Consider the following 22642-nt stretch of genomic DNA (forward strand, 5'->3'; position numbering starts at 1 on the left):
TCTCTTCTTGGTGACCAGCTATCCTTCCTCTGAGTGCCACCAGGTCTCCCCCTCCAGGGGACATGGTCAAATATGAGGCACCAGAGTACGTGAGAAAGTCATATCCCACTCTCCACTCAATTGTGGAGAATGTTCTGCCCATTGGGTAGATCTGGGTAGGGGTTTAAAGTTTACCTCCTGTATTGTCCTTGGCTGGTGCCTTAGTTTGAGCGGGAACCCTGGGCCCAAATCTGCCTATCATAATGTTCTACTTGTAGGTTTCTAGGACCCTCAGGATCCTTCTACTTTGCTATTCTCTCATGCTTCTCTCATCTAGAGTCCCAATAGGATGTCTTCCCCTCTGTCCCAGTTTCTTGGTAAGTGAAGGCTTTCGTGGAACATGCCCCTTGGGCTAGTATGCAGATATAAATGAGTATATACCATTTGAGTCTTTCTGCTTCTGAGTTAACTCACTCATTATGCTCATTTCTAGCTCAATCCGTTTATCCACAAATTTCGGGAAATCCTTATTTTTAATAGCTGAGTAGTATTCTGTTGTGTATATGTACCACAGTTTCTTTATCCATTCTTCTACTGATGGACACTTAGGCTGTTTCCATGATCTGGCTATTATGAATAAGGCTGCTATGAACATGGTTGAGCAAATTTTCTTGTTGTGGGCTGGAGCATCTTCTGGGTATATTCCAAGGGCTAGAATAGCTGGGTCTTGAGGAAGCCCTATTCCCAGTTTTCTGAGATAGCACCAGATAGATTTCCAAAGTGACTGTACTAGTTTGCATTCCCACCAGCAATGAAGGAGTGTTCCTCTCTCCCCACATCCTCGCCAGCATGTGGTGTCACTTGAATTTTTTATCTTAGCCATTCTGATGGGTGTAATATGGAATCTCAGAGATGTTTTGATTAGCATTTCCCTGATGACTAAAGAGATTGAGCATTTCTTTAAGTGTTTCTCAGCCATTTGATATTTCTCTGTGGAGAATTCTCTGTTAGGTCCAAGCCTTATTTCTCAATTAGGTTATTTGGTTTGGGGTGTTTAATTTCTTGAGTTCTTTATATATTTTGGATATTAGACCTTTGTCAGATGTAGGGTTGGTAAAGATCTTTTCCCAGTCTGTAGGCTGTCACTTTGTTCTCTTGACAGTGTCTCCTGCCTTACAGAAGTTTTTCAGCCTCATGAGGTCCCATTCATTAATTGTTGACATGAAGGCCTGGGCTGTTGGTGTTCCATTCAGGAAGTTGTCTCCTGTGCCAATGTGTTCGGGCTCTTCCCCACTTTTTCTTCTAAGTGACTTAGTGTCTCTGGTTTTATGTTGATGTCTTTAATCCACTTGGATTTGAGTTTTGTGCAAGGTGACAAATATGGGTCCAGTTGCATTTTTTTACACATAGACCTCCAGTTAGACCAGCACCATTTGTTGAAGATGCTATCCTTTTTCCATTGAATAGATTTGGCTTCTTTGTCAAAAATCAAGTGACCATATGTGTGTGGATTCATATCTGGCTGAGGTAAACTGAGAAACCTGCTTTTGATGTTTTCCTTTTGGTTCCATCCTTTTTAGAATGAACCTTAGACCACCTATACAGAATTCCTTAGAGTACTTTCTACCAAGACAGATTTATGGGTCTCAGCTCAAGGCTAAATCACAATCTCTGGACACTTTAACACACATCACAGAGAATTTAGATGCATACTAAAATTTAAGTACCACTGTTGCTTCTCGGACTTTTATACTAACTTATATCCATCACTACCACTCATTAACAGATGTGAAAGAGCCTCTGTTCTGTGGGGATTTGAAATCCTTTGTCCCTTGGTGGCAAATTTATTTGAACTCCAGTGTTTTCTCTAAAGCCCACTAATACGTAGATTTATATTCCCTGGTATATTTGCTCCCATGACAGCAATGATATTTCTGTCATGTCTGAGTTGGGTGGAGGGCCTCCTACTTTGTGCAGCCAGCAGTTTGCTGCATCATAGTCCACACTATTTCACAACCTACCTATATATTTGCATTGATTCTGGACCTCTCTGATGGCAAGAAGTGGGATATGATAGAAGCACATCATCCTTTCATTTCAGGAAATATATCTATATTCTTACTCCCCCCCAAAGTATTAGAATTTACTTTCAAAGTCCCTCAGCCCCTTAAAGCCTTTTGTGAACTCTCAGGTAAAGAAGTCCTGGTGGAAGTTTTATAGTGCTGCAGACTGATGATTTGTTTCTATAATGGAAACAATAAAAGTGACAATAACCAACCATTACTGAGCACTTACCATGTACAAGGCATGGACTAAATGCCTGCCTTATTTCATTCATCCTTATACTTCCCTGCGGGTTAGGTAGTGATGGTAGCTCCATTTTACAGTCAAGACACATGGGCCTTCAAGAGTTTATGCAACAATCTCCAGCTCAATAAGCTAAGAGCTCATTTCCCAGACCACAGGAGACTGCATGCTTCTTTTCTCCAGATCTCCCAGTAGTCCCTTGGTTATGAACTCATGCAAAACCACCTAGCCTGTTGTCAAATTATGTAGATCACTATAATATTCCATGTCGCCTGTGGAGACCCAGGCAATGCCTTTGATTGGTCCTTGAGTGTCTCATTTTGTATCTTATGGGTATTTTCTTTATATGTTGCTTTCCTTATGTGTAGTTTACTTGTTTATATATTGGGCATAAATAGTCTCTAATGCTCAGAGAGCAAGACAGAGGTCTATGTTGGCAGTGAGAAGAAATATGAAGACAACAGGACTAATGGAGAATGATGAGAGTGTGGGTACTATTTTCAGTAAGACAGGGAAAGTCTCTTTAGAAAGATGACACTGAGATCTGCCAGTGAAAAAAGCATCTGCAAAAAAGCTAGTGCAAGGTCCTAGGTAGAGTCCTCTGGTAGGCAGACGACTAGATGTCAGCAGATGGATTTGTGAAGACAGGGAAGGTAGAGGGTGGCCTTGCTGCATCTCAACTGGATCAAGCATTGGGCTTTAGATTTCATTTTGTGTTGGAAAGTCCTTGAGGGGAGAAGTAGGAGAGACATGTGGTCTATTTAATCTTTGGCAGGACACACTGAGGCCCCTGCATGAGGAACGAGAGAACTGATAGAAAATGATGAAAGGAATAACAATGAAGTCAAAACTTACTGTGGCCCTGTGGAATCTGACTTCTCAAAACAATGTTGTCAGTTGCCAAACAAAAACTAGACTAATTATAAGGAAAGTTACACAATATGCAGTTAGCAAAATGTTAAATAATATGTATTTCCTTATGATTATTTCACTGTTTTGCCAACCTTCATAATGTATGAGATTCTTCTATCATGTTTTTAGTTAACATGGCCTAGATCCTACTTACAGTCCTATAGTAACTGCATAGATTAATTAAATGCCCAATGCTCTATTCAGATACTAGTAAAAATGAAGAATTTCTAATTTCATACATTCTTAAACATTCCTCTAAATTTTATACATGGAATCAGGTTAAGGTTTCATGAGTTAGGATGTTGTTTTACTAGTCCAGATAGATGTTCTAAATTATGGTAAATTTCTTGAGACTGGGGATGAGTGAAGAAAATGCAGTACATTTTAGTGCATTTTGGCTATTTATTTTTAAATCAAAATTGTAAGATATGGTCTATGAGTCATAATCCTACTTTTATTGAGCAATAGTGATATTACTATCCGAAAATATCCTGAACTAGGCTCACTAATTTTTCTGTAAACATATACATTTGAATGCATATATGACTATATATAATATACATTGTATAATGTGTATTATATATTTTGAATGTTGTATCTATTATATATTTTATATACATATGTATGTATGTGTATATAAACACTCACATAGTATATTGTGTAGTGATTTAATAAAACAGAGCAATATGTCTTTCATTCACTGACCCAATAGTTCCTTACACATACAGATTTTAAACTAATTTAAAATAAGATTTGCAGTCTTCTTCCTGGCCTGTTTGTTTACTTCTATTTTTGTTGTTGTTGTTGTTGTTGTTGCTTTTCTTCTAAAATGGGGGTGCTGAAGTGCATTACCTGTGAATACCACATAGACAAATATTAGGACTGCAGTATGGTTTGGTCAAGTCAAGTTCAGAAACAAAGAGAGCTATGACGATAGCACAGTTGATGACTCCTGTGCTGGGCAGTTTGGGAAACTAAAAGGAAGGTTTGTAGGCAGTGATATTTGGTGTGGGTCTGACAGGAAGCAGTGGCTCCAATAAATATGTAAAAGACAATGTGAGAACAAAATGAGAAGCACTTAGCCTGACCAGCATTTTATTCCTATATTCATTTAAGCTGAAATCTTATATAAAAACATAGGGTATCATTCCCCTTGATGGGAAATCATCTTGGCTTTATTTTAAGGTGTTTGCTCATCTGACTCCTCTGTCTCCTAGTTCTGTGTCCCTGAACATTTCAGTGTGATGAGGGCAAGGACAATTTTCTTTGCTGTCTATTGAGCCATTGGCGATTTTTGAGATAAAACACCATTCTCTCCACCAAATTTCTACTTGTTACAATTTAAAATGGGCAAGTGATCCATGCTCAGGGAATTCTTCTAAATGGCAGAATCTACTGAAGAGCTAGACAGACTCTTACCAATTGGATTGGGACGCGATGTTAGCACTGTGCTTTATAAATAATTCATCAGTCACATGGCTTTGAACAGTTCTGTCAAACTCTACTAGAAGAGGTGGCAAATTATTCTTCAACACAATCATTTGTTTTTGCCCATGAAAAATAGTATGCATTAATACCATAAAAAAAATAAGAACTGAAATTCCAGTGAGGCAATCTGTTAGAACTGAGTTTTGCACATCAAAAGCAGTACTATACTGAATGTAATTGCCTCTCTCTTGCCATCGCTGCATGGAGGCACTATTCCTATTATTTGACTAATTTGTGTGTTTGGCAGTCCACCTTAGAAGCAGCTCTGTAACTCCATATCAAACTCAGCACAAAGCTTTAACAAGAATACAGTTGAATCAGGGTATAGAGGAAATTGAGTTGCCTGTTGGCTCTATAAGACAAGCAGGTATTTGATTGTGTTTGATTGTGTTATAAATCTCATTTCATCTAGTCAATATAGAAATAAGAAAATTTTAAGATTAAATGGATGGATGGATGGAAAGATACACAAAGTCTAATTGATAAAATGTTCTATGTTCTAATGAATAGTTATCATTAAATGTGCCACATTAAAATATGTCAAAATTGCATGTTAATGAGCCTATTATTCTCATTTTTTTTTAAAAAAAGCACATGGAATGTTGTTAAAGCAGAGTTTTTTATTTGTTTGTTTGCTTATAGTTTTTCGAGACAGGGTTTCTCTGTGTAGGCTTGGCTGTCCTGGACTCACTTTGTAGACCAGGCTGGCCTCGAACTCACAGAGATTCACCTGTCTCTGCCTCCCTGAGTTCTGGGACTAAAATCATGTGCCACCATGCCAGGCTTAGAGCAGAGTTTTAAAGGCAAGATTAGCAGAAAAGATTTCCTTCTAAAGTCTTGCCCACGCAACCTCATAGTTACAAATCAATGGCCTTATCTGTGTGAGCTAAGACCACATGATGGGAATGACAGAGCTGGTTAATACCTCACACTCACTACACTTCCTCCTAGAAATTGTACTTACTACCACTTCACATCACTTTACTTGGAATCAAAGCCAATGAGATTGTGGAGACCTTGGTATTTGAGAATACTAATCAGGCTGAGAGCAGTATCATATTGGCCCTCAGAATTGGGAATAGGGTGAAAGCAGGAGGGAGGGAGGGATGGGAGGATACAAGTGATGGGATAACAATTAAGTTGTAATCTGAATAAATTAATTAAATTTAAAAAATCAAAAAAATAATAAATAGAATAACCCAGTCTCTGGTGTTTTTCAGTTGTTGTGGTCTCACAGGTGAGTAACTAGACCTCCCTGGGGATCTGCTCTGTGTCCTAAAATGGTATTAATCTACTTAATTGTTTCTAATGAGAGTAGATGCTATGGAGAGACCAAAAGCCTCTTTTTTTTTTTCAGCAAGCTTCCCACCTATGCTTTGTGCAGCTCATCCCTTAGCTGCCTCTCTTTTTTGAGACAGGACTCATATAGTTGAAGGTGGCCTTGAACTTGTTGTGTAGCCAAGGATGACCTCTAGTTTCTGATCCTCCAGTTTATACCTCCAAGGGCTAGAATTACAAGTTCTCCAATATACTCAGTGTTATTCGGTTCTGAGAATCAAACCCAGGGCATCGTGCACGCTAAGAAAAGTCTCCACCAACTGAGCTGGTTCCCCAGATCCCTTAGCTCCTTTAGCCACTATTTTCCCATCTGGAAAATAGAGTTGATAATTGAATTTATAAGACACAAAGATAATCGAGGTAAAACACTTACATAATCTCTGGGCCACAGTATATGGCCAATAAATAATATTTGATGCTCATTCTTTTGCTGTTGTTTTCTAAAGATGAATGGGACTTAAAAATTTTTAGAGCAGAAAATATTCTCCCAAGAAATTAAATGGGAGGTAACTCATGTAGAAAAAGACTGTTACTGTGCACATGGGTCAGGCTAGGTAGAATGCCACTTACCACAGCTTTCTCTAGACCAAGGGGAAAAATTAGACCATGTGACCAGTCCCTCTTTGGAGCATTACTCTTTAAGTTTACAGTAAAAGAAAAAAGGAGTTCATTGAGGACAAAAGAAGAATCCAGACAATATTTCTATCTTGACATAAAGCTTTAAAAAGTTGCTTCAGTGTTTCCACTTGTTGAGCTTCCTAATTGGGACACACATCCTCTTCCCTCTCACACCCTTGAGGTCTTGGCAGAGTGAGGGGACCAAAACATGCACAGACTCCAGCGGAACACAGATGTGCAATGTGTGGGCTGCTGAGGCCTGTGCTGAAGACAGGAGTTCCCTCGGGTAGTCTTGTTAATAATTCTTAATTTGGGAAGGGAATCTGCCTGTCTGTGATGAACAAAACAACTCCAGAAACGAGAAGGGAAGGCCAGACTTTCTCAATGCAGGTTATAAGATACAAGATTGCATTCTTGAGCTCATGTGTAATGAAATACAAAGTTGGCGCTTTGCATTAAAAGGTCTGTCATTTTGGCATGAGGAGCTTGGGTTTTCAAAGGGAATTTTATACAGAAAATGGGATGCAGGTGAGCCACAGAATGCAGAGTTCTTGTAAGATGTGAAGCTTTGAACAGCAGTAGTTTTCTTGTCTGGGCCTGTGAGGAAATATCTTCAGTATATAAAGTAAGATTTACTTTACCCATTGAGACAGCTCTGTCTTTCTAGTTTTTATGTAGACTTAAATAAGACATGTGACTGAATACAGGATACCATATTTTTCCCAAAACTCACCACTAAGAAAGTATAGAGTCATTTTGTATACAGCTTTTCACAGAGTTTTTTCCCACTCTCTTAATTTCAGAAGGAAGAGGGGATTTAAGAAAATCTTAGCTTGAACAATGTTAAGTCAGTTCTGGATGAAGATGGTTATAGATGGGGCTGAGGAAATTGCCCCATGAACAAAGGGCTTGCTGTGCAACCACAAAGACAGAAGCTCAACTCCCCAGCACTAATGTAAATGCTCGGTGAGTATTGCATGTGGGAGACAGAGACAAGGGATCCTCTGGAACATGGTAGCTAGCTAGACTATCCAATTGGCAAGATCTGGGTTTAAATGAGCACCCAGACATCAATCTATGAGATGGAAATTGACCAGTAATACACAACATCAGCCTCTAGATACATGCATACCATCACACACACATACATACATACACACACATGTGAACACATATGCACCCATGGACACATATACACATATACATGCTGTGAAAAGGTATTTATAGAGATTCCTGCATAGCACTGATTTCTGACATGATTTTTGGTTGTATTTATATAAGGCTTGAGTATTTATTTCCAGATATATGACTATCATGATGGACAACACTCAGTGTCACAAGTGGTTTTTAAACGTTGTCTTTAAAACTAAATAGAAATTAATTAATTAATTAATTAATTAATTAAAATAAAAAGCTAAACAGAGTGGGCAATGCCTTTATAAAGGTCACAAGCATAACCAGAGAGAAATGACTTAGAACAAATGCCCTGATGTTATATAAGAAATCCATTGGGCTTGAGATAAGTTACCAAAAATTAGCAAAATACCCACATTCACAAAAGCATGCTGCATGTTAAACTGATACACAATGGTGTTGTGCCCTAGAAAGTTGGTAGGTGGCTCAAAGTGTTTTAGTGGTGGCAGAGAAATTGAGTTGGAGAAGCAGTCTCATGCTGTGCCGTTAATCTCTTTGGGGTTTGACTTGGCTACAGAGAGCTGCCTCATCTTGGAGACTTCTCTTCCTTAGAAATTCCACATGCAATGACTCATGAAATGGGATTTATCATAAAGACCCTGTCACTTAAACTGCACATGGACAAATTTCATGATCTCTGTGTATTATAAGGAGTAGTGCTCTCTGGGAAGTGAGCCAAGATATCGAGGGGTATACACCTCAAGAATATCTCCCTCTCTTCCGTCTATTTCCTTAACTAGGAATGTTGACCCTTCATGAATATACTGCACAGCAAATTCTGCCTCAAAATATGCTTCTAGAGAGCCCGATTTGCAGGTCCAGGCTTAGAAGCAGACAGGCAATAAAAATGAGAGTTCTGCTGTGGGTAAGAGGTGTAGAAGTGCACATTTAGACAGCTGGGGGAAGACCAGGACCTAATAATAGAACTTAGGGAAGAGTGTAAGACTGGAGATACAATATAGGGGACAGAGTCTTACAGTGGATACTTATAGCTGTGAGATGTAACGCAAACTGTTCCTAAGTACTAAAGTTGAATCCAGAGTCTTGTTCATCTAGGAAAATTCCTCATCACGGCATTCTCAGTTTTCTTTCATTCTGATCCACCTGCCCCATCCTCCCAAGTAGTGGTCCTGCACCCCCCAGGCCCAGCTGAGATGAAGTCTTTTGAGGAATAACTACAGATAGAAGTTGACTTTCGGAAGCTGGACCCTAATACTTAGAGGTTGGGATGAAGAAAATCCAATGAATAAAGGGGGAGCCAGGAAAATAGGGAAAAAATCCAGGTGAGTTCAGTGGCCTGGAAAGGTGGTACTGAAAGTTTTAAAGAAGCGATTGGTCGTGTCAATGTGTTGAGGGGCCACGCAAGATGAGGACAGAGAGGCAATCAGGTTTGGCAAGACAGAGTCATTGCCAGCTTGACAAGAGTGATCTGGTGGAACACATAATTGGAGTGTTTTCAAGATGGATGGGAAGTGAAGACGTGGGAGAAAAAAAGAAGAGCTTTCTTCAGCTCTCCTCTAAAGGGGAAGAAGGCAGTACAAGGCTGTAGTGGGAGGGCATTGCACCTCAGAAGCATCTTGAAGAAAATGACCTTTAGAATGGTTACAAGTGATCTCACAGGGTTAAAGTGAATAACACAAAATGGAAATGGAAAGATTGCAGCTGGGGTGTGACATCACACAATCCAAGACAATAGTGAAGGTACCTTCATGTACCAGGAGAGCAGGGAAGCCAAGGAAGGCAGGTGCAGGGAGGGGACAGTGTTGAAGGTAGATATGTGAGGGCACTGTTTTCTGTTTTCTCTCCTATATTCTCAGGGTAATTAGCACTAGTGTAATAATTGGATCCTGGTCCTCTAACACCAAAAGCCTCATCTTTTTCTCCTTTGCTGCCGTCCCTCCTTTAGCCTCTGAGCATTTGGGGTGTGAAATGCTTAGAATCAACCACTTCTTATTTTATTTTTCTTTTCCAATGGTTGAATCTCCCCAGGTTCAGCATCAAGGTTCCCCTGACTCCTTTTATGCTGTTCATTTTTGTTAAACAAGCTCACATTCTCCGTAACATGGCGTGACCCACAGCCGGGCCATTTCTTCATACCTGAGTCAGCTTTCCTTCCGTGCTTTCAGCTCATTGATTTAGCACTGTTTTCCATTTGCTGGGGCAGACTTTTTCTGGGGCTTTTGTCAGGCAGTATTTATCACTAACCAATGTGTGCCTCTCTGTTCTAATCTCACTTCCTAAAGGGAAAAGGAAAGTTGATTCTGAGAGGGGATATTTTATTATAAATGCAATTTGGTCAGCTCTTTAAGTGTTTCTGCCAGCACTAGAGGCCATGGATAATGATGTCATTTAATTTTCCTACAACATGAAACCTGCTGGAGTCTCTCAGTTTTAAAGTGTCCAATGATAAGTCAGGAGTTACCTTCCAAAGAATACTCATTTTATAAGTCTTCGGCATGAGGCTTTTTCCTGATGTCACTATCAGAGCCTTTGAGATCTCCAGGGTCCTGCTTGTGCCAGGACAGCCCAGGTTCTGGTCACAAGTTTCTGATTTTCAGTGCCTGTCGGTATGGAAGTTTTCAACTATTCTACGTTCCTGTTTCATTTTATCATTTCAAAAATAGACAGAGTGTAGCTGGAGACACAGCTCAGCAGTTAGGAGCACAGGCTTCTCTTCCCGAAGAACCAGGTTCAAATGCCAGCACCCACATATCAGCTCCCAACTGTCCGAAATTCTAGTCCTATGGAATCCAACATCCTCTTTCAGCCACTGTGGGCACTGCACACACATGGTACACAGACACACATGCAAGCAAAACACCTACGCACATAAAAAAAAAAAAAAGAATGATAAACAAAAACGGACAGTGTGACAGTTCCAAACTTCATAGATTTGATCTATGATCAAATGAGTTATCAGGCCTTCCAGCCTCATGTCTTTGGGAAGAATACTAAATGCTCAGATAAAAGCTGCTAATATTACGTCAGCATCCCTCAAGAAAATGGTGTGTGTGTGTGTGTGTGTGTGTGTGTGTGTGTGTGTGTGTGTGTGTGTTCTAGTGAACATGCACATGTGCGCCTGCATGTGTGTGCATGTGTATGTGCCTTGCATGTTTGTGTGCACATGTGTGTGTGCACACTAGAGGGCACCCTCCAGTGTCTTCCAGGCATCTTCCTGCCATCTGTCTTCTTTGGATGGAGGTTCTCATTGGCCTGAAGCTCACAAACTAGGCTCAACTGGCTGGCCATCAAGTCACAAATATTGTCCTGTCTCCACCTCATCAGTGCTGGGATCTTCAGGGTGTATGCCCAGGCTCAGTAGTTTTATGTGGGCTTGAGGCATAAAACCCAGGTTCTCATTCTTACAAAACAAACATTTACCACTGAGCCATCTCTCCAGAACATGCACTCAGAAAAAAAATTAAACTACAATCCATAACTCGCTCCTGTGAAATGTATTAAGCCATGGCAATCTGTTACTTCCTGTTACATAACAGTCCTTCAAAGTGCTGCTGCACAGAACCTACTCTTGGCTGGGTGTGGTAGCACATGCCTGTAATGCCAGCATCTAGAAAGAAAAGGCAGGTGGATCTCTGTGAGTTAGATGCCAGCCTGATCTACACAGTAAGACCTAGACTAGCCAAGGCTACAAGCAAGACCTTGTCAAAAAAAAACAAAAACAAAAAAAAAACTCCAGTCTTGATTGATTGATTCATTTGTGATAGCTACCATAAACAAGGCAAAAACTGAGTACCAAGACAACAAAAACCATAGTTCTAGCAGCCAAAATCTCTAAGATTGAGACATAACCAGGGTTGTATGTCTCTCAAGTCTATGGAAGGAAAAGATGCTGTCTTGACTCTCCTGAACGTCTGTCAATTTCTCATTGCTTTGATGTCTCTCTAGCTGCATCTGCATCAGCCGGCCCTTGCTCTGTCTTCAGCTGCTCCTCCTTCCCACATCTCTCCTGGTCTTCACATGTCACTCATATTATAAAAACACCAGCCCAATCCCATGCCATTATAATTTCATTTCAACCACATGGGATCTGCAAAGACTGTTTCCACATAACACAGTGGTTCTCCACCTTCCTAGTGCTGAGACCCTTTTATACAGTTTCTTATGTTGTGGTGACCCCTATGCATAAAATTAGTCCATTGTTACTTTAGAGCTGTAATTTGCTACCATTATGAATCATGATGTAAATATCTGATAAAAAGCGTATCTAATATGTGACCCTTGGGGGTCACGGTCCACAGGTTGTAAACCACTGACATAAGATAAAATTCCCAGGCATCAAGGGTTCAGATTTACACATTTGAGGAAACACACATTTCCACCCATATAAATATTTACAAAACACATACCTCTAACTATTCTTCTTTTATCTAAATCACATCTTCCTACAGGTTATGATCCGGTTTAGTAGCAAAGTCAAGCCTGGTGATGGGTGCTTTTTGAAATCGTCCACGCGTATCTGGAATACACATAGTAAGTATGAGCACAGAAAATACGTTTTAGAAACTTCTGTAGTCATTTGCCTTTTCTGGGAAAGCAAAGCATGTGTATTCAATGGACTTCTCTTGCTGAAAGGGAGTGGGGTGGTTTGGAGTTGTCCTTGATGAGTGTGTAAGCCATGGTTTAGCAGTTTTTAAAACTCCACTCACAGATCATCTGAGAGGCATTGACACGCCTGTCCTACTGTGAAAGGTCACGTGGAAGGAGACTTTGTCTTCCATTTCCCGCTAGTTATTTAGATATTTCCCATTCAACACTCTAATCCCTGGGTCCTAAATAAGGAGCTGTTATTATTTCTGCCAACGAATTGCTTCAGCTAATTTTTTTATCCCACTTCTCCTTTTAAAAGACAGTCTAAAGATTCAATGGAGCTGTCCTGAAAATGGAGTATGTAAACTATTTGAAAACAGCTCTGTTCTATCATCACTGCCTGCTTTGTTTCAAGACAGAAAAAAAAAAAAAAAGGCTCAGTTAAGAGACTTTTAAATGGCTTTGGTGACATAAAAGGATTTGTTCTTGTTCTTGTAAGGGTGAGATATGGAGTTTATTAGGTTTCTTGGTTATTTATGTAGAGAACACATGGTCTCTTGATGACACTGCTGTTTTCCTTTTCTTCAACTTTAAAATATTGTGCATCATCACAAAGATATAAATTCTTCAACTGAAAGATGGCTTTAGAAAGCCATATTAGATGTAGAATAATATATACATATACACATATACATGTAAATGTATACATACGTCCATACATGTATACATACGTATATATATATATATATATATATATATATATATATATATTATACATCTCTGCTACACAGAGAAACCATGTCTTTTAAAAACAACAACAATAATAAAACACATACCATTTACTAACTATTTATCTTCTGCTAGACTCAATGTTAATCATTTAATATTTACTATCTAAAGTCATCCCAACCATAAGTCAATGAGTACTGTAGTACAGAGGGAGATGCTGGCACATGCACAGCAAGGCACATGCAAGCATAAGGACTGGCTTTAGATCCTCAGCACTGACACAAAAAGTCAGGTAGTTGTGCTGGCCCACTTGTATTCCCAGCACTCAGACTGCACATTGTTAATGGTTGTTTTTAAAATGTGTTGCAGTTTTGTCTTATCCTAGCTAACATTCAAATAATTGAGACTGGACTAATATTGTCATATAAGAATTGCCACACAAACCATTCAAACACCAATCTTAATCAGATATGAATGGTTTATTGAGTCTAACACCCCAAGACTGATCATGGCCAGGGATACAGTGGACTCACAAGCCAAACTGTGATGCTGACCTGTTTCTAGGATAGGCCTTTTATAAGAAAAGCTGTAACCAGGTAACAACTAGGAAACAAGTAGGAAGCAAGGGGAGGGCAGCATTAAAAATTTTTGACTAGCTAAACACAAGAAGAATTGGTTTTGTTCCAAATACATTGTATCTAGGTAGCTAGACAAAGCATTTTATGTTAATTGGCTAAGATACAGGCTTGGGAACTTTCCAGTTCCCCATCATTGCTATCATAGTTTTGTTTAAGGAGAGCATATATCATTAATGCAAGCAGAACATTCAATAAGTATTAAATTGAAAGTAAAAAGCTCTACCAGGTAGGTAGAGCCTGATAACCTGAGTTTAGTTTCACCTTGTGACCAAAATGGATACTTTAAAACAAAATGGCTTCTATTAGGCTAAAGATGCAAGCAGATGGTAACAGAAGAGCTACAGTTTTAATCAAGTCAAATACTATTATGTTTGTTTAACACTCGTTCCAACACCAAAACTGAGCAGTATTAATCTATGTTAACCCTTTAAGATAATCTGGCTTCCTACCAGCAGAAATCCCTGAGATGCTTGCATTCATGGCTTTCTCTGCTCCAGCTGTTCTTTCCTAATGTCTCCTCAACTCTCCTCATGGCTGAATGCTCACTTCCTCCCTCTCTGTCTTCTCCTCACTTAGCTGGCAAGAAGTCCAGCCCTGTCCTCTCCCCTGCTCAGTCACTGCCTGTCAAGCCTCATTTTTGACATATCAGGGAAGAATTGGGGAGTAAAGTTTAGACAAGAGATTCTCAGACCAAGGATTGCAACTAAATATGGGGGGGGGGGCATAGAAACCAGCGTTTGAATCTTTACACAGCACACAATAGCATTATGCCTACAACACACACAGGAGTGCTGGGACAAGCTGCCTAGCTAGACTAGCCAAATCTGTAAGCTCCAAATTCAGCAGAAACCCTGACTCATAAGCAAAGTGGAAACCAAATGAAAAAGATTCCCAAGATCAACTATTATACTCCACACATATGCACACATGCATGAATATATACCAATACATACATGGGCATATAACATATGAATATACATACACATGCACCACAGCTATACACACGCAGAAAGAAAAGGGATCATAGATATTAACTATCTATCTATTTATATATATATATGACATATATATATGTATATATAGTGACACTAATGACAGCAATAAATCTACATGTGCTCAGCATTGTATAAAGTTTAATGATATATTTCAAAGCAGTCTTACTGGGGGAGTCCTCAGAATCCTCACTTTGTGGATGAGCAAGCAGAGATAACAGAAAGGTTCTGCATCCTGTGCCCAAAGCCGCACAGCCGGTAGGATACAGAGCTCAGATTCAAAGTCATCCCTCCATGATGTCATATCCCCAAGCTTCCAGCTGTCTACCAATTTGAAACCACAGAAACACTGCATTGTGAAATGGAGATGCCAAGGCTTGCACTCCCCAGCTACACAAGACTAACCAAAATCATTTAATAGCAATCTATTCTCTTGGAGGAAGGATTCCAAATAGGACTGATGTGAACAGAGCGGTGAGTTTTAAAAGCTTCCACCTGGCTGCATGCCCCGTGAACATGAGAGATTTGTTCCCAATGTGAAAAATAGCTTCATTAAGTAATGGCATTTAAAAACTAGAGAGCCAGCACCTTCTATGAGATCGGCAGTTGTATGACAGAAATAATGGTGGAAGGTTTTATGGCATCAGGTGATATGGCCAATGAGATACTTTTAAAGGTATAGAGAAAATCATTCCACACTTGAGTGGAGAGTGTTCACCTATAACTGGCCTGCACATGAGGCTCCTGCAACCTGGAAGAAACAGTATGCTGACCTGATAGTATCATGTCTAGAAATCAGGAGTTCAAGTGATGGGGGAGTTATTTTAGCCATCACTCACTCCCCGTTTTTTTTTTTTTTTTTCTTCAGCTTTTCAAGACAGGTTTCTCTGTGTAGCCCTGACTGTCCTGGACTCACTTTGTAGACCAGGCTGGCCTCAAACTGACAGCGATCCACCTGCCTCTGCCTGCCAAGTGCTGGGATTAAAGGCGTGCAGCCACCAATGCCCAGCTTCGCTCCCACTTAGTATGTTCACTGCTACCAGGTAAGGTCCTTCCCAATGTGTCTCCTGATAGTTAGTCGGATCACTAGGGACACCATTTTCCAAAAGAGGAAACTGACTGTAGGAGGCAGTAAGAGCAATCACTGCAAGGGGCTCACTATCCGGGGAAGGCCTGAAATGGGATCCTGATGTGGTCTAGAGTTAGGGGAAGTGATACACACTCCACTCTGTCACATCCTCTCTCTGGAGATCAAATGTGAAATGCTGGATCTGAAGGCTCAGCCAAAGGAAAAAAAGGCTTTTAGTTGCTTTGCACAATATGAGGTAGAAATGTAATGTTCCTTCTTAAAAGTGAGGACAAATTGAAGCCTTTAGGGAAAGCTCTTAGGGAAACCTTGTGGGAAGTCAGCCTAATGGAAAAGATCATGGCAGATCTCTTCTGGTTCCTCAGGCCAACAGGAACTTGTTTACTTATCTTTACAGCCTAGTGTTTTGTCCTAAGCTGATGCAGTGTTTATATTCCAGAAGTGTTTGCTCAACTGGCTTGAACGCTCTTCTAGTTGCCTATCGCTTTAGATGGATCCAAACGCCTTGAGCCCTGTGGGAGGAGGGAGAATATGGTATTTTTTTAGAGTCCACTTTTTCTTTAGCTCTTAATCACTGTGGAAAGCACAGGGCTGTCCAAACAGTACAGTCAATACAGGCTTCAGGGGAAATTTGGTCATAGTTTAAGCTTCAGGTATTTTTGGTACTCATGCAAAATAAAGTTGGACACTTGCCTGGGGTCCTGACTGAAACTGGCGGGAAGGCCCCTGAAACCTTTGTCCAAAGAAGATGAGAGAATGCTGTTTTTAAGGGACTTTTTTTTAGTGTGGGTCTAGTTTGACTCTCCAGTCTTTTTATAATCTTGAACATGATAATCATTGTAGGAGCAGAACAATATTAGCTTTACCACTTGGCCAGGATCTTCTTCCACACCATCTTCTTTGAAGTTGGTGGTGTGTTGTAGTTTAGTTTGGTTTCTCTTAAACTGATCTTTGTTTTTCTTTGTACATAGAATTCAAATAGTGTAGGAAAGGTTAGGGAATGAGGTGTTTCTGCAAACAGGGATGTGCCTATAATTCTTCTGGCTGAAGAAAAGGGCTGTGTGAGAAACAAAACATGATCCCTTAAAGATGGCCACATCAGCAACCCTCATATAGGGGAGTAGGTGTCCTTTTGCTGGCAACAGAGACTGTGCAAGTGCAAATAGGATCTTCGAAGTGGTAGTCCTCTCCTGGGTTGCCCAGGGAGACTTACTATCATCATCATAAGCATTCTTACCGGGTGGAGACAGGGACATTATAGTCTGAGGAGCCTATATGACCAAGCCCAGATGAATGATGAGACTTTTCATGTGGGGATGTAAGAGCCACAAATCAGAGACAATAAGAAGCCTTCAGGGCATGAGAACGACAAGCTACAGACTCTTTATCATCACCTCTGGAAGGGAGACAGGGAGATTGCTGACCTTCAAAAGTACAAGATAATAAAATCTGTATCATTTAAGCCAAGTAGGTCATGGCAATTTGTTACAGTAGTGGCAGAAAATTAACTTAGGAGCTAAGTTCTCTCCAAGCAGCTTCTGAGAAAACATTTGATGTGATTGGTAGCCTGGGAATCATCTTTGGCTGTGAAGAATTTACCTGAGGGCTTTTTTAATGTCACCACCATCAACATGGCAGGCCAGGTAATTCTCTGCTTTAGGCTGCCCTGTGCATTGCAGAGCATTCAGAGGCAGCTCTAGCCTGTTCCCACTGTGCGCCAGTAGCACTCTCTGCTCTTGCTGCTATGACAAAGGATGTCTGTGGACAGTGCCAAATGTCCCCTATGGAGAGAAGGGACAGCAGAATTGCTCCCAGGCTTATGGCCACTGCTCCAGCATCATCATATGCTCCTCGGATGTGAAATTTCTGATGACAGCAAGCAACTCATCTTTCCCCCATGGTCCTAATTCATAAACGAGCCAAACCCTGAGACACACAACATATGCTTTTGCCAGAGTCATTTTGCTGCTCAATTACAAGGCAAAAAAAAAAAAAAAAAATCCTTGCCTCTAGACTAGATGGAATAATCTCTGGCTTGTACCAAGAGATCAGACAGGATTTATTTCTAGATGAAGCTCAGCTGATAACCTAAGGCAAGTTATTAATCTGCTCAGCCTAGCCCGCTAACACCTTAAGCCTGTTACTCTCAGTAGATGCCAAATAAAGCCTTATATCAAATTGAGTCAGGTGGCTTTGTGCCCCTATTCCGTATTTGTGGAAGTTAATTGTGGATCCTACTCATAACTACTACTGCTTAAAAAAATCTCAAAAATGTATTAGGATGAAACTTGGTAAAGCTCAGGTAAAGAGTGGGGGCTCTGTGCCATCACTGGCTCCAAGTTGTGTACAGTGTAGGAATAGGAAACAACACCAGCCTGTAGGAAGCCAAGTTATCCCCTCTCTGTATTAATATGCAAAGGGAGAGACTGATTCCAATTCGTTTTCTAGAAAAAAAAAAAAAAAAGTCCTTTCTGTGGTTTAGCAGAAAGAGATAAGAAGACAGAACTAGAAAGAAGGAAAGAATAAATGACCAGGCTATAAAAGCAGGGAAAGGCTTTGGAATGAATGTTTGTCTGTCTCACACAGAATGGTATCTTGACACTATAGTCCCCAATGTGTAACATTTGGAGACTAGGCCGATGGGAAATGAGTTTTGAGGAAGTCGTGACTGTGGAGCTCCTATGAGGAGACTAAGGTAACTAACTGTAAGTGGAGGAAGTAGTTAGAGGCCATTGGGAGACATGGGAAGATGGTAGACGTCTACAAACCAGGAAGAAAGCCTTTAGCAAACCTCAACCATTCTAGCACATTGACCTTGGGGTTCTTGGCCTCCTCGGATGTGACACACAACTATTGGGAAGGCAGAAATTCCTCTTCTTCTGAGACCTAATCCTGATCCTCTCAGGATCCACCATGACAGAAAATCCAAATAGTTGAAATGCTGAGGAAAGAAACAATGAACAGACAGAGGAAATTGCTTTTCTGGGCTTGTCTGTTCCTGCAGACACTTGGTCTTGTGAGTTTCTCCGGATTTGTGTCATGTCTAAGCCAGAATGAACTGAGTGTCTCCTACCCTCAAGAACAACCAAAAAAGGACTCCTGATTAATATATTCTGCCGTAAAGATTTCTAATAATCATTTACCTTATGGTGAAATTTCCTGTGTATGTGAATAAGATTTTGTACCCAAAGACTTTGGCTGGTACTCAAATGCCACTGGAAACACCACAGAGATTCTAGTTGGGTATGTGTATCGGTGACAAAGAAGCCATCATTGTGCAGACCTAGCAAGTGGACTATGGCCTTGTTTTAAAGCCACTACCATTGTCAAAGAGAGTATCCTAGTTTCCTAAAAGAACAGCTCTCAGACCTAAGTAAGTGAGTAACTCTGAGGCCTAAGTAACTCCCTTTCTGATAGGGAGAATCCTTTCTCTAGCGTCACACCGAGGGAACCTCATTTTACCACAAATATAAAATATTAAGAGCTATTGCTCTCTACGCAATTCATGTTCTCTTCCGCATAGCCAATCCCAGTACTTTTCCTACAATAGTGTTTGAAAACATTTGGGCTGGATTGAACTGGGTTTTTGGTTTTGTTTGTTTAGTTTTTCAAATCAGGAAATAAATAGCAACAAGTAAGTGAAGAAGGCAAGGGAAGCTGTGGATGAAACACACAATCTAAATGACTTGCTGTTGCCCTACTATCATGACTGGTGGGGAGAAGGCATTTAGAAAAGATAAATCACTAACGAGAGCTTGCAATTAATTCACAGAGTTCTCCTGACATGAGAGAGAGAGACAGAGACAGAGACAGAGAGAGAGAGAGAGAGAGAGAGAGAGAGAGAGACAGAGAGAGACAGAGAGAGAAACCTTCTCTTACTACTGACTCACAACATAGACTTTGTAAAAGTGTCCAAGGCAATAAGACACTTGGATACTGACTCAGCCCAAGACATGAAAAGGAGTGCAGAGACTTAGAAACTAACAATGTCAGGAAAATGTTATAGGCTATAAGCCAGGCATCTTGACTGTACTTGCAATCAGCATCTACTTTTCTATGATCAGATGTCTTCCTCTGTGGGTTTAATAAAGTACCTCTTACTGAGATGGTTGCCAGTATTCTCTACTTGAATATATCTTTTGTTAATTTGTCAACAGTCCAATTGAATAATATTTCCTGGGCTGCCAGGATGGTTCAGTAGGTAAGAGCATACTGCTCTCGCAGTGAACTCAGGTTTAGCTTCCGGCACCCACGTGGTGGTTCACAACCACCTGTAGCTCCAGCTTCAGAAGCATCTGATGCCTCTGGCCTCTGCAGGCTCCTGCACTCACACAAGGGCACACTCATATTTGAATGCAGGCATGTACAAGTGTATACACACACACACACTCACATGTACACACACAAACACACACACACTTACAAATAAAACATTAAAATTTAGTTTTCTAAACAAGTGATTTGTTTTGAAAACCAAGACGGATTGAAAGAATTTAAAAATCAAAAATATCTCAAGAATTTTCTTGTTAAATAACTCCAGCAAAATCATGGGTTTGACACTATTAAACCAATACAAACTGGGGGAAAAAAAGTTTACATTTTGCTATTTTGTTTCTTTTCTTTTCTTTTTGAGACTGTATCTCACGTTGGCCAGAGTGGCCTCAAATTCCTTTCTGTAGCTGCAACTGGCCTTTCAGTCTTGGTCCTCCTGCCTCTGCCTCTCAAATGCCAAGACCGTATGTCCGCAGCACCACACCTGACGTTCACTGCTGCCTTTTGAAATGAAGAGGATGCATAGTGAGATATGTTCCTTTTCTTAACACAGGATAGACGTGAAAACACAACTGGTTCAAGAATCTGCCACCATTCTTTTTCTGCGTTTTTTCTATGACTTCTAAAGTCTCCTGCAGACTGGACTCTGTCTTATCTCAGAGACTTCTAAGCTAATAAAAATGTAAGACTGACAAAGCCATCAATGTCTCTTGAAAGATATGATTGAGAGAAAGAAGGCAAGGAGTTGCCTGGGTGGAGAGCTGGGGACACGGGGAAGGGGAGACTGATCAAAATATCTGAAAAAAAGCTTTATTCAATTAAAAAAATAAATACACATGCCACAAGTTCAAGAGAGAAACATATACCCTACTTGTCCCATTTGCAGGTACCAAGAGAATCTGATGACCAGTGTTGGGCAGAAGTCTATTTACCATCTCAACCAGAAGAAGGGCACCATGAGTGGCAATACAAAGTCACTTGGAGATAACTCAGGATTGCTGAAAGCAGCTTCTAGAAAACTGCACAATCCCAGATTTGAACACAAGCCCCCTCATTTCCATGATAAACCTCACAGCCACTATCACCACCTAATCACAGGGCTGACCCCTACTTGCTTTCAGAAAGCCTGTCCACCTTGAGATTGACCCCAGCCAGCAGCCCCTTTTGCCTGTGCAAATTTGGGACAAACAGGTTCTGAAACTTCAGGGGAATCTTTAAACTCCATAAAATAGTACAGTTTCTTCTTAGGAATTTCTCTTGGGAAAAAGATGTCTTCTGTTCAAATAGTGTGTTATGACAAGCATGCCAGAGCTGATGGGGACCTGTTCTGACTCATGGCATTGCTTAAATTGGATTAGGTGGAATGTGTGTGGGCATTTAAAGAAAAGCTCCTTAGGGCCCAGCCCTGTTATTTTCGCTGATAGCCCTGAATTGTGACTGTCTTCCTCCAAGACACCATAACTCTTATTTTCATATTGAGTGTATCAGGAAATCTATGCAATACCTGATTCATCACCACTGCAGTTAATCAACCCCACACACATCAAAACTAGTTTATAGTCTGTATTAGTTACTTCTCTGTAGCTGTAAATAAACACCATGACCAAGAGGGAGGGTTTATTTGGACTTACGGTTCCAGATAAAAGTCCATCGTTGTGGGAAGACATGGCGTTGGGCAGCAGGCAGGGTGGCTGGAGCAGGAAGCTCAGAGCTCACACCCCCCAGCCACAAGCAGAAAGCAGAAAGAGTGATCTGAAAGTGGCATGAGGCTTGAAATCCTGAAAATCTGTCCCCTGTAACATACTTCCCCAGTAAGGCTGTGCCACCTAAACCTCCCCAAACAGCATCACCAACTAAGGACAGATTATTCAAATACTCAAGCCTGTGGGAGAACATTTCTCACTCAAACCACCACCACATAGTGCTACTTTCTTCCCCCCTCATATCTTGTCCATTAGGTCAAAATGCCAAGACTGCAATGCCTTGCAAGCCTCCTCTTTCCAAGTTAGCCTATTACCAACACAGTCACATGGAAGGCAAGCACCTCAACACGTAAAGTGGAGGTGGACGGCATGAATCCTTAATAGTCTAAGAACACAGCTGAGACTAGAAGTCAAGATAACTGTTCCTAGACAATGCTTCCTCTGCTGTATTATCTTACAATCTCTGCCATCAGGACCAGAGTCCTGACGACTCTGGTTGCTGCTGTTATTCCTCAAACTTGATTCACAGTCCACATCTCTCTGAGAGCAGTGGCTCATGCTACATGGGATATTCTTGTTGCTTCTTGCCACAGGTGAAAAAGAAATGCTCCTTAATATGATTTAGTGCATCCCATGAGTTCTTAGTCATGGCTCTAATCCACCTCCTTAGTTTATATTCAGGGAAAATGGAGATAGGACTAGGTTCAAAAGGTTTTACTAACCCAACAAGCATATTTCAATGAATAAGAATTTGCTTATTCTCACAAATAAAAACTTCAGCACTGTTGCCCATCTGCCCATCATTAAAACTAGGTGTAGGCCTTCAAATATCATTGG

Source organism: Acomys russatus, chromosome 13 (genome assembly GCF_903995435.1).
Source record: "Acomys russatus chromosome 13, mAcoRus1.1, whole genome shotgun sequence".
Taxonomy (NCBI): Eukaryota; Metazoa; Chordata; class Mammalia; order Rodentia; family Muridae; genus Acomys; species Acomys russatus.